General features: G+C 44.9%; 1 long non-coding RNA gene across 1 annotated transcript in view; it reads right to left on the reverse strand.

Moving 5' to 3' along the window:
- The window catches only part of LOC118218014, a 12,826-nt gene extending 2,784 nt beyond the window's left edge, over nt 1–10,042 (reverse strand). Inside the window, exon 1 of the long non-coding RNA XR_004763351.1 lies at nt 9,965–10,042. This is a non-coding gene — a long non-coding RNA (uncharacterized LOC118218014). The remainder of the gene's footprint in view (nt 1–9,964) is intronic.
- Between the last annotated feature and the right edge of the window lie 626 nt (nt 10,043–10,668).

A 10,668-nucleotide genomic window follows, 5' to 3' on the forward strand; every position in this document is an offset into this window, starting at 1 on the left:
CCAACTTTTGCAGAAGAAGTGAATTCAGTCTTTTTACAATGCAATATTTGAACAGTTGTGCGATTGAAGATTGACTGCCTTCTCTTGAAGTATGAGGAAGAGAGTGCACTACACATGCACTAATTGCTATTATCAACATGACCTGTTCAATTGCTGTTTGCACTGAACACCTCCAGAAAATGTTTTAACTGTTTTATTCCACTTTATCAGACCCAGTACATTTGTAGCAAAATGTTTTTTTTTTTTTTTTTTTAAATTTCTTAATTTGCACTGAAAATTTGCCTTTTAAAAATTGGAATTGTGCAATACTGCTGTAAATAAATGCATCTTATTAACTGTTTTTTTTTTTTTGTAAATGTCTTTTCTTATCAAATAAAAAAATCCAAAGATAAATTTCAAGTTGTCATTTCCTTTTTTAGATATGCAAAATCCATTTATTTATATGGAAGAAATTTGGGGTACAAGGTGTCTTGACCTTTGAGCTGAGCCCTGTTCCCTTTACTACACCATGCAGTGGCCCACAGGGGCCTGTGCCTCCTCTCTTGATTGTACCTGGGCTTAAAGCACACAGTGGGATTGCAGTTGCTGCCACAGTGTCGAAGGCTGTGTCCAAGACATATACTGAATAGTAGGCAAGTAAGCTGAGTTGAGTAGATCAAGAATTGACTAGGAAGTTGTTAATTAGGCAAAGTGTTCTCTAAGTGTAGTGTACTTAAAATCCCTGGATGATGTACGTATTTGGGAGCACACTTTTCAATGAGTAAACCATACTTTTAGGAGTCCCCATAAATCAGAGAGGAAGAGGCGACGCTATCCCAGGACACAGCCAGTGTCTGCAAGGGTACAGTGAGTGGAGTGGTCTACACTCAAACACACACAGGCTTTTGGGCAGCAAAAACCTGCCAAGTGCCCACCCACCCCCACCTCCCATCTGCCAAATGCCCACCCCCACCTCCCATCCATCCACTGGCTTTTTCAACATTGGGTACCTTGATGGGCAGTCATTGGAAACTACTCAGCTGAGAAAATTGCATCTGTATGTTAAATGGTCTTCCATCAACTCTTTTGCTGCTGCTACAGTGCTGCCACAGTGCCCCCCACCCAGCATGCTTTGCGTCACCAGCCAACATCACACGCCGGTGAATCGCCAGCAAACCAACCCGCGCGCGAGACGGCACGCGCCCCCAGCTGGACCTACCCACGCGGTGTTGGCCTGGACAGTGGAAAAATCACTCGACACCTATTAGCCACAAACACTGTTTGTTTTACCCCTGCTCTCCACCAAAAATAGAACAGCCATCTATTATTAAATGTGTTTTATTCAGGGCGAATGTTTGCAGAATCCTATTTCTGTCAATACCTACCATTTTCTCCACAGCAAGCATTGCACTATACTGTTTTGCCAAGCCAAAAAAAAATAAAATAAAAAATCCCCCCCCCCCTCTCTCCAGGCCCTAGGGTTGGGCACCTGCCTTGCATTCACATTCATTTCTCTTCTCAGACACGACAAGGCTACAAGATCCTGGGGGTGGTGGGGGTGTCGAAACCATCTCAGCTTCATGAACATCCTGCCATCTACGCCGCCAAGTACGCATCCAAAACCAGAGAGAGCGGCTGGAGGCTTACCGCTGGGGATTCCCAGGAAAGAAAAAAAAAAAAAGAGAGAGAGAGAGTTTGTGTTGCGTGCTGAGTGGGGGGTGGTTGGGGAGGCGGGGGGGAAGGAGGCTCTCTCTACCCTGTCCCTCTTGATCTGTTGTACAGGAATGCCTGTGTACTTGCAGCATATAGGACGTTTCCCAACTGCTGTGCCGTGCCAAGGTAAGGCTGTGTCGAGGTCAGGTGTGCCATGTGAAAAAAAAAATCCCATTCACAAAATTGTGCTGGATCAGAAAAGTTCATTTTCACACTCCAAACACCAAAGTTCCATTTGAAACAAAACTATTACTGGGAGCACAGAGAGCTTATTTTTCTTAGAAGCTAATCTAGCGCCTCCCGTGACCTTGACCAGAAATAAGCGAGTTAGACAATGGATAGATGGACGGATGGATGAATGATCTGAGGATTCTCCTCCCACGTTGCTGCGACCTTATATAAACAGCAGACCTCGGTAGACCCTGTTCCCATGATCCCATCCTGTTACATTATGCTAATTTAACAGACACGCTTACCCGGAGCAGCTAACCGGAGAACGTAAGTGAATTCAGCTGATTTATATGAGCAACATTCCCAGACCATATGTATTATGTGCAATTTGGTGAGTTTCGCTGCAAGTTTTGAGCCGCCGTCCCTATCTGTGCGGGGATACGATTAGCCGCTAATCGTATCTCTGCACAACGAGACGTACGATTAGCCTGCTGAGCTGAAGGCCACTGGTCTCCAGCTAAGGGAAGTAATCATAGACCTATTTGTTTCTCTAGGGGTGATGTCACAGCATGCAGCGGACAGTCACGCGGCAACTTGCGGACTCTGAACTCGGCTGCATAAGCACGTCACGTGTGTGGTTAATTATTCAAGTCAATTCTGCCATCCTAACGCAGAGGACCATCACAATCTCAGATAATTGGCAAGATCCTTACACACTGGAGTGGACAGGATTGAGGAGTTTGACTTGTTGCCTCCAAATGGGGCTAAACCTACGCAAGGTTATGATTGGCCAGAAAGTTATAAAGTCAATATTTTTTTGTTTTTAAAATTTGATGACATAAAAGAAACACATACCAAATACATTTTCTGAACATAATAAAAATAAAACAACATTTCATCTTGGTTATTTTGTGAAGGACAGAGGGGTAAAATGCACAAAGTACAACCTCTGGAGTCAAGAGTCAAGGAAAGTAGTAATGGCACACTATTTATCACTGCTATATATAGTAATTGTGAATTAAAATGTGTAAAATTTATGTGTTTGTATGTACACCCTCTGGAAACATATCATCACTGTACAGACCTCTTCAGAGTTACTTGAAGTGTATTTTCGTGCTTTAGACCACAAACCCCCCCAGAGACTCCTTCACACAGCCATTGTAAAGCCAACAAATCATCAGAAACTTCTATAAATACCTAAAATGTCCTTCATCGCAAACAAAGACTGCGTGGGCCTCAAAAACCAACCACACACTCAAACTGAAATAATACCAAAAACTCAGAAACCATCCCTTTAAAGTCAGCAAAATTCAGAATAAGGCCTTTGAAACGACAGCATTCTCTGAGCTATGAGGACTTCCCCTGTGTTCGACACCGCCTTTGAAATGTAGATGTAATGGGGAAGGTCAGCGCTTAATATGCAGGAAATTCAACAGTCACAGATCCCTGCAAGGCCCCCACGAGGAGCAGTCTTTGCTCTTCCCTGACCTTGAAAATGCAGACGTACAGTAAAATAGAGAAAAGCCATTGCACACAATGCAGTGTGACTCATGCACACTACAGTACAGTAATACTGATATACACAAACAGTAGAGTACTAATATACACTACAGTACACAGTAGTACTAATTTACACAAACTGTGAAGTACAGTAAAGCTAATGCTCTCAGTAGAGTAGGGCTATTTCGCATTACAGTTCAGTAGTACTAATATACACAAACAAAGTACAGGAAAGCTAATTCTCTCAGTACAGTAGGGCTATTTCATACTACACAACAGAGGTGCTAATAAAGTACAGAAAAGCTAATGTACACTACAGTACAGTAGTACTAATACACACATTCCTATGTGCATTAGCGCTGCTGTACTTACAGTAATACTAATGCACATTAGAACAGCATTACAGTGCAGAAGGGCTAATGTACAAATGAAGTACAGTACGGATGAATTAGGATCCATCTCAATCTCCTCTGCCCTAGAGCAGGATAGTGTGTTCAGGATATTGTGGTCTGAGACCCCAGACAAATTTCTTCCTCTGGTGACTTCCTTCAACAAAAAAAAAAAAAATTATAATAATACAATTCCTATCAAAGACAGTCTGACTTGCATGAACTTGAGTCACTGTTCACTTAGATCAAGTCCACATGTATAGAAATCCAGAGGTACAGACCACGTCAAACCTGAACAGAACAATATTGTTTCAGGACCCGGATCAGATGAGATTTTGACACGCTAACTCTTTAGATGCCAGTAAAATTTGGACCCTCAGGGAATTAACAAAGTAACCAATACATAAAATCACAAAAAAGAATTATTTTGTCTGAATACTGCTGCCAAGTTTCTCTTTGCTAGTGTGAAGGGTTAAAGAGTTTTAAAATGAAGCTTTTGTCCGCGGGTCGTCTGCTTCCGATCGGCTTTTTGGATGGTGACTGGTGCCTAAACTAAGCGTTTTGGGGTCCCGCACGTCCCATTGATTCAGGTCGCATCGGCTGCAGAAACGAGCACGGCGGCCGATCCCCACAGAAAGCTCAGAGCCGCCATTTACGCCGCCTTTCATCCGGAGCCATCTTTGATCCCATAATAAGGAGTGTGAGGATGTGCGGGACTGGCGCTGTAGGGTGGATTTATGACAGTCTGCAAGTGCATGCAACCTGGAGGTATGTCACACACACACACGCACGTGCCCTTCTCACGCACACGCACACCCCTCTCTCTTGTGCACGCATACACACACGCAAGCGCACACACACACGCGCACGTGCCCTTCTCACGCGTGCCCTTCTCGCACACACGCGCACACACACGTACCCCTCTCTCATGTGCACGCACACGTACACGCAAGCGCACGCACACACACGTACGTGGTGCCCTTCTGACACGCGCACAAAAACACACACGCCTCTCTCAGACATGCGTAGACTCACACACACGTCTCTCACAAACGTGCATACACTCACGCACACACACAGCATGGAGGCACCCTAGGCCTTAGCTGAGGGAGATCCATTTCTTATGTGTAACACAGAATGACCCTGGAAATAACCACAGAACTTCAGGCAGCTGGACACCCTGACTGTTCTTACAGGAGTTATGGGCCCCTTGAGAGTCATTCTACCTGCACACCATTATACAGCTTCCCCTGCTAAAATGTGCAATTGTGAAAGAGTAATACTGCAGCTGGAAGGTGCACACACACACACAAACACACACTTAGTATAAAAGCACGATGTCGATCGTTAGACTCACCCCATGCTGTACTAGGAGCTGACTGAGGCAATGACATCATTTAAAATAAAAACTGAGCCAATCAGGGCCCAGTTTCTAACCTTAACGAACCTCTCGCTGCGGTTCCCTCCAGTGCGCAGTGTTTTGTTTTACAAATGAAATGTGCTGTAGACAGAGCAGGAGTACTACGGACACGAATGCCGAACTTTGTAAGAGAGACAATTTGCTGTAACTGCAAAAGGTAGAAATAGTCATGGTAGGAAAACTCAGATCGCCAAATTAACATGAAAACCATCCATAATCCATTTCTGTTTGAATTCTGCAATATAGGAGAAAGCTGCAAATAACAAAAATAATAGTGCTCAGTATGACCCGCATGAAGCAAAGCCTACTAGCCTACTAGCCACTTAGATCTAAGTCCACACGTATAGAAATCTGAAAGGTACACACCCCATCATTCCTGAACAGAACAATGTCATTTCAGAACCCGAGGCAGGTGAGAGTTTGACGCATTTGAACCCTCTAGATGCTGCTCCCATAATCCATTTGTTCACTTTCGGCAATAAAAGAGAAGGCTGCAGCTCAATTAGTCGCATAAGGAAAATCTTTGACTGCTGGGTTAACTGAGCCATTGAGATATAAAAATATAATGACAAGGCAAGAGGCCAGCCAAGCTCCTGTTATCATCAATACGGGCAAAATATAACCTTATTTCTAGATTTTCATATTCATCTGCTTTAATAAAATCTATATGGACCAGAGTGTTTGAATGCATGTCAGTTTAATTAATATTCTTGCGGTTACAAAAAATAATAAAAATAAAAACAAACAAAGATATCTATAGCTTAAGGTTACCATGGTTAAAGATTCTTTTTGTAGTGATTTAATTCACTCACCCGATCTTATTCCAGTTAATGGAATTGTCTACAGTATGTGAAGGGAATTTGGCATATTTATGGGCAAAAAAATGTTTTAAACAGAACACTTGTTTTTCACATTACAGTTACTCAGTTACTAATGTTAATGGGAATGGGTTACCAGTTAGGAAAAGTGCACGTTTGAGGCACACCGGTCGCGTGTGAATGCGTGTGTCGTCCCTGTTCTTTGATGAGCAATCTGGGTCACCGGGTGCATGGAGATAATAGGCCTGCATTATTTTTAGAAGGGAACAGCCGTTGGACCTCCCCCCTGCCGCACCCCCGCGTGTGCGGCGCAGCCGGGTCGAGCTTCCACTGGTCCCGCTCAGAGGGTGCCCGGGGGAGCGGGGTGGGATGGGGGGTGGAAGGGCGGCGTTAGGAGGGAGGGAGGGAGGGAGGGACGGGGGGGGGATGGGCTGTAGCTTGCACGGATTGCATCACATTTGCATCATTCTCATTGAAGGAAAAGTAGTCTTGTGATGTCAGACATCCGAGGGCAGGCGGCTCGCTACAGAGCTGGTTAGCGCCAGGGACGGCGTTAGCATAGCGCTGGAGACGCACCGCGGAAAGACATGCGGCTGGCTTCAAGAAACTTCATCTGAGTTTGGCATTTTCTGAAGAACAGATTTGTTTCAGTTTTTTCTATCTCTCTCCTCCCCCCCCCCCCCCCCCTCCCCCCCCCCCACCCCCCCCTCCCCCAGAGTTGAATAGTGGAATTAAGAGTAAATGAGCAACACAAGACCTTTACAAATCAGGCACTAGACAGCAAAATGTAATTCGGCTGCAACTGTAAATACAATTGAGGGCAGATGATAAACATGGAGCATTAATATCGTATGGGTTATTACTGCAGACGTGCATCTGTAATCGTGTTACTCCGCAATGTTATCGTATTGTGTTCAATGGCTTTCCAGACGACGCGGCTTCTGACTCAATTCAGTCAGAGATGAGTGTGGAGTGGTTGCAGGCTCTGATGTTTAAGCCACAATCGCTCACGAAGCACTGACTCACGCTGCAGGACACGCCAATAATCAGATTTGCCATGGGATCGGCGCAGTTAATCTCAGATAATAACCGCTCGTGTTATTACAGCGACTGTCACCGCAGGTTCAGTGCATCAAAGTCTGCCTTTCAGGACAATTCCAGATCTCATAGCGATACCCGAGGGTCACTGTCAGTGCTCCGCAGTCCAGTGGGGGGGAAAAAGCCCGGTAAACACCCTCCAGCTCTTCTGAATTACTAAATTTGGGAAGTTATTTTTTGTGTGTTATTGCCGTATAGTCTACAATAAATTAAAAAAATCAGATCAGTAGTCCCCATGACCATGATGCCATAATCACAATATTTGTGATTATGGCATCAAAGACTGTTCCCAGGACTAATCATCTGGTGGTTGCCCGAAAAGTGCCTATGGAAAACTGAACAGGAAGGATTTAGACATTTAACAGACTTAACTGTCTATATATGCAATAAATGTCCACAGTTAAAAATTTTTTTTATTTTTTTTACATACTACCAGACATTTATTGCAGCAAATTCAGGTTAGTTTACCTTGTGTACGGGGTACAGCAGCGGCACCACACCTGGGAGTCAAACCCACAACCTCGGAGTTACAGGCCCAGTTCCCTACGGTCCGGTCTAGGTAACGGGTTTGATTATGGTTACTATGGTAACAGTTACAGCTGGGTGAGGATGATGTAATGCCATCTTCCCCCGAGTCTGTGGCACCAAGCATGCTTGGCATTAGCCCAGGTGACATATGCAGAAAACCAGGGATGTGGTGACATGGTGGATATTGCAGGGTGGATACTGTGCCTTTCAAATAATCCCGACCACATAATATGATATATGAACACTAATAGTATTGGTGATATTCCGTTACTGTCATTCAGTTATCACGTATCTTTGACTCCAGCACACACACAAAAAAAAAGCGATTGGCCTTTACAGTTACAAAGAGCTGTCACCGGTGGCACTCATAATTGCCCGAACAAAGGCTACAGTGCTGATTTACATTCCGTGCTGCTACGTTGTCAGGCGCTTGCTGACATGCCCACAACGCGCCCGAGCGCCAACAATCGTGTGACCGGACAGGAAATTAGCGGGTATTATTGGCGCCTGTGTGGGAAAGTTCATGGGGGGGCATTTCCCACCACAGCATTTGTCTACCTGGTGACGGACAGGTGACAGGTGACGCCGCAGGTGAGTGGAGCGCTCCGTGAAGGCAAGCGGCAGTTGTGGAAACTAATCGCCAACCCCCCACCCCCCTCAACACCGCCGCCCCTCGCCCCTCGCCTCCCCCATAGCTCCTGTGCGTGTGACACCGTGGGAATCCGTAGCCTCAGAATGCCAGACATGACTCAGCATGTCAAGGTCTGCAGGAATCGGCCCCCGTTCGACTACAGCTGGACAAAATGGCTCCCGGCACGGCCCTCACGGACCCGACCCATAGGCTTACTCATTCATGCCGCAGTGGCAAAACGTGGCGCGGGAGCGCAAAGTCAAATCATTTACAGACATTATAGATGCACATCTAAATAGCAAGAGTAGATATATTTTGATCAACTGCAGTGTGCTTAACTGGAGTTTAAACCCCAGGTTTAACCCTCTATGCCAAAGAACTGCATTACAACTGGAACAGCTAATCCTTATTTCACAGGTTTGGATAGCTGGTCCAGTTGTAATGCAATACTATGCTCTAGAGGTTTAAACTGGAGCTAAGCACGCTGCAATTGACCCTTGGTTACCAGTAAGCGCATAGGTGAAGAATTATTAGTTGGGATTCATTTGAGTTCAGAGTTTATACAGCCATGGGATAGAAACGTTTTGTCCTGGTTTGTTATTGCTCCGTTTACTATTTAATACCTGCATCGATAAAAAAAACCAAACCCAAGTTGTGTTTTTAAAATTAGAGCCAAAATTAAACCACAAAAAAAAAAAAAGTCTATTGTGAAGCAAAGTGGGACGCCTTGTTTGTACATGGCACCGTACACAAATAAAGACTGACGGAACACGGTGTCAACAGAGGCTCACAAAAGGCCAATTCAGTCAGTCAACACCCATGATGTAACACGGAGGGGACAGTAGCAGGAATGCTATGCATTTAGCAACGTACTCAGGTCACAAAAAAAAAACAACACAACACAAAACAAAAGGTGCTGCCAGCATTTTGCTGTGACGACATCGTTCAAATACCATCAGTTCTGGAAAATGACTTCCCTATTCTCAGAAAAGATGATCAGCACATGAAAACAAAAACATGGAAAGTCTTGTGTGCACTGAACGCAGGGCAGAACTCATCCCTGCGTTTCAGGAAAGTACCCAGAGTTTCTGCGCTCCCGCTCAGACAATTACCCAAGCGCCCTTGCAACCCTGTGAAGCTCCGGAGTTTAAGAGGACAAAGGCACTGAACACTTTGACTTTGCCCCAGTTCACGTCACGTCAGGTCAGGTCATGTCCCCCTTATCACGTTCCTGCTCCTATGGCTTGCTGTAACAGGGGTTTCCCAGTACCAACACCTTCACTGAGGTGGAGATCACAAACTCAGCTTCTTGCAGGAATCTCAAACTCTGCAGGTGTTTTTTTTTTTTTTTTTTTTTTTTGTAGTTTCCTGATGAGCAACCATCAGGAAACTACAACGCAGTGTATCCAATCAATGACAAACTGAACACTTAGTGCTAAAACACACTGAAAACCAGTGTAGACTGCACCCCTTCAGAACTGACCGCGGTTTGAGATCCCTGGAGTTATTTTGCAAAGAGGCCGATTGCAGAGCTGTGCGCCCAAAGACTACAAGCCCCAGCCCTACCGGCCCTTCCTCTGTCCCACAGGCCGAAAGCGCCGCAGTACTTCCACAAGAAAACTACAATATCCCCGTATTGTGGCAATACATCAAGCATGCAAGATATCTTCAGTTAGCTGCGTGTGAGATAGAAGCAGGGTACTGGAGGCTGACCAACCTGGAACTGCAGGCAGGGAGTGAATCTTTTCCTGGGGACTTCTCCTGGGGCAGTCCCCCTTTGACATCTGTGGTTCTGTCCGATGAATTTTTGAAGCAAAAAAAAAAACAAAAACCCCCCAACATAATCCTCTGCAGATCAGATGTTCTTATATCCTTCCACATGCAAACATTTTTTTTCCCCCAGTGTTATTACAATGATGCAGGCCAATTTTGGAGAAGGGAGCCACTTATAATAATACAAAAAATAAAAGCGAAACCGTCCTGAACTAGTAAGCACATGATCTGTACGTCATCCAAGGCTGTTCTACTCGATAGCCCGGGTTCAGTAGCCACACACCTGCGATTCAGCACAAATTACCTCAGGTGGAACTCGTTTGGCAATCACTGTTTCTGGTACCCACGCCCATACTAAGGCTGGTGTCCAATCAGCATGTTGGCTCTAACTCTGGATGACTATTAAGCTGGGTTTTTGGGGGGAATTCTCTGATCACTAAACCTTGTCAAACTGGAGTCTGTGAAGAAAAGGGCCCTTTGTGAGTTGGAAGTTAAGACAGATGTTGATTGATTGTTGAATACAGGCCACACATAATTATCTTATTTGTTAAGACTGACTATTGATATGCTTGTAACTTGAAACTGGGGAGTCCCAAAATTAGGAATTTGTTCACCCATTTCTCCCTGAACAACAAAATACAGTTCTGA

The sequence above is a fragment of the Anguilla anguilla genome, chromosome 18, assembly GCF_013347855.1.
Source record: "Anguilla anguilla isolate fAngAng1 chromosome 18, fAngAng1.pri, whole genome shotgun sequence".
Lineage (NCBI taxonomy): Eukaryota > Metazoa > Chordata > Actinopteri > Anguilliformes > Anguillidae > Anguilla > Anguilla anguilla.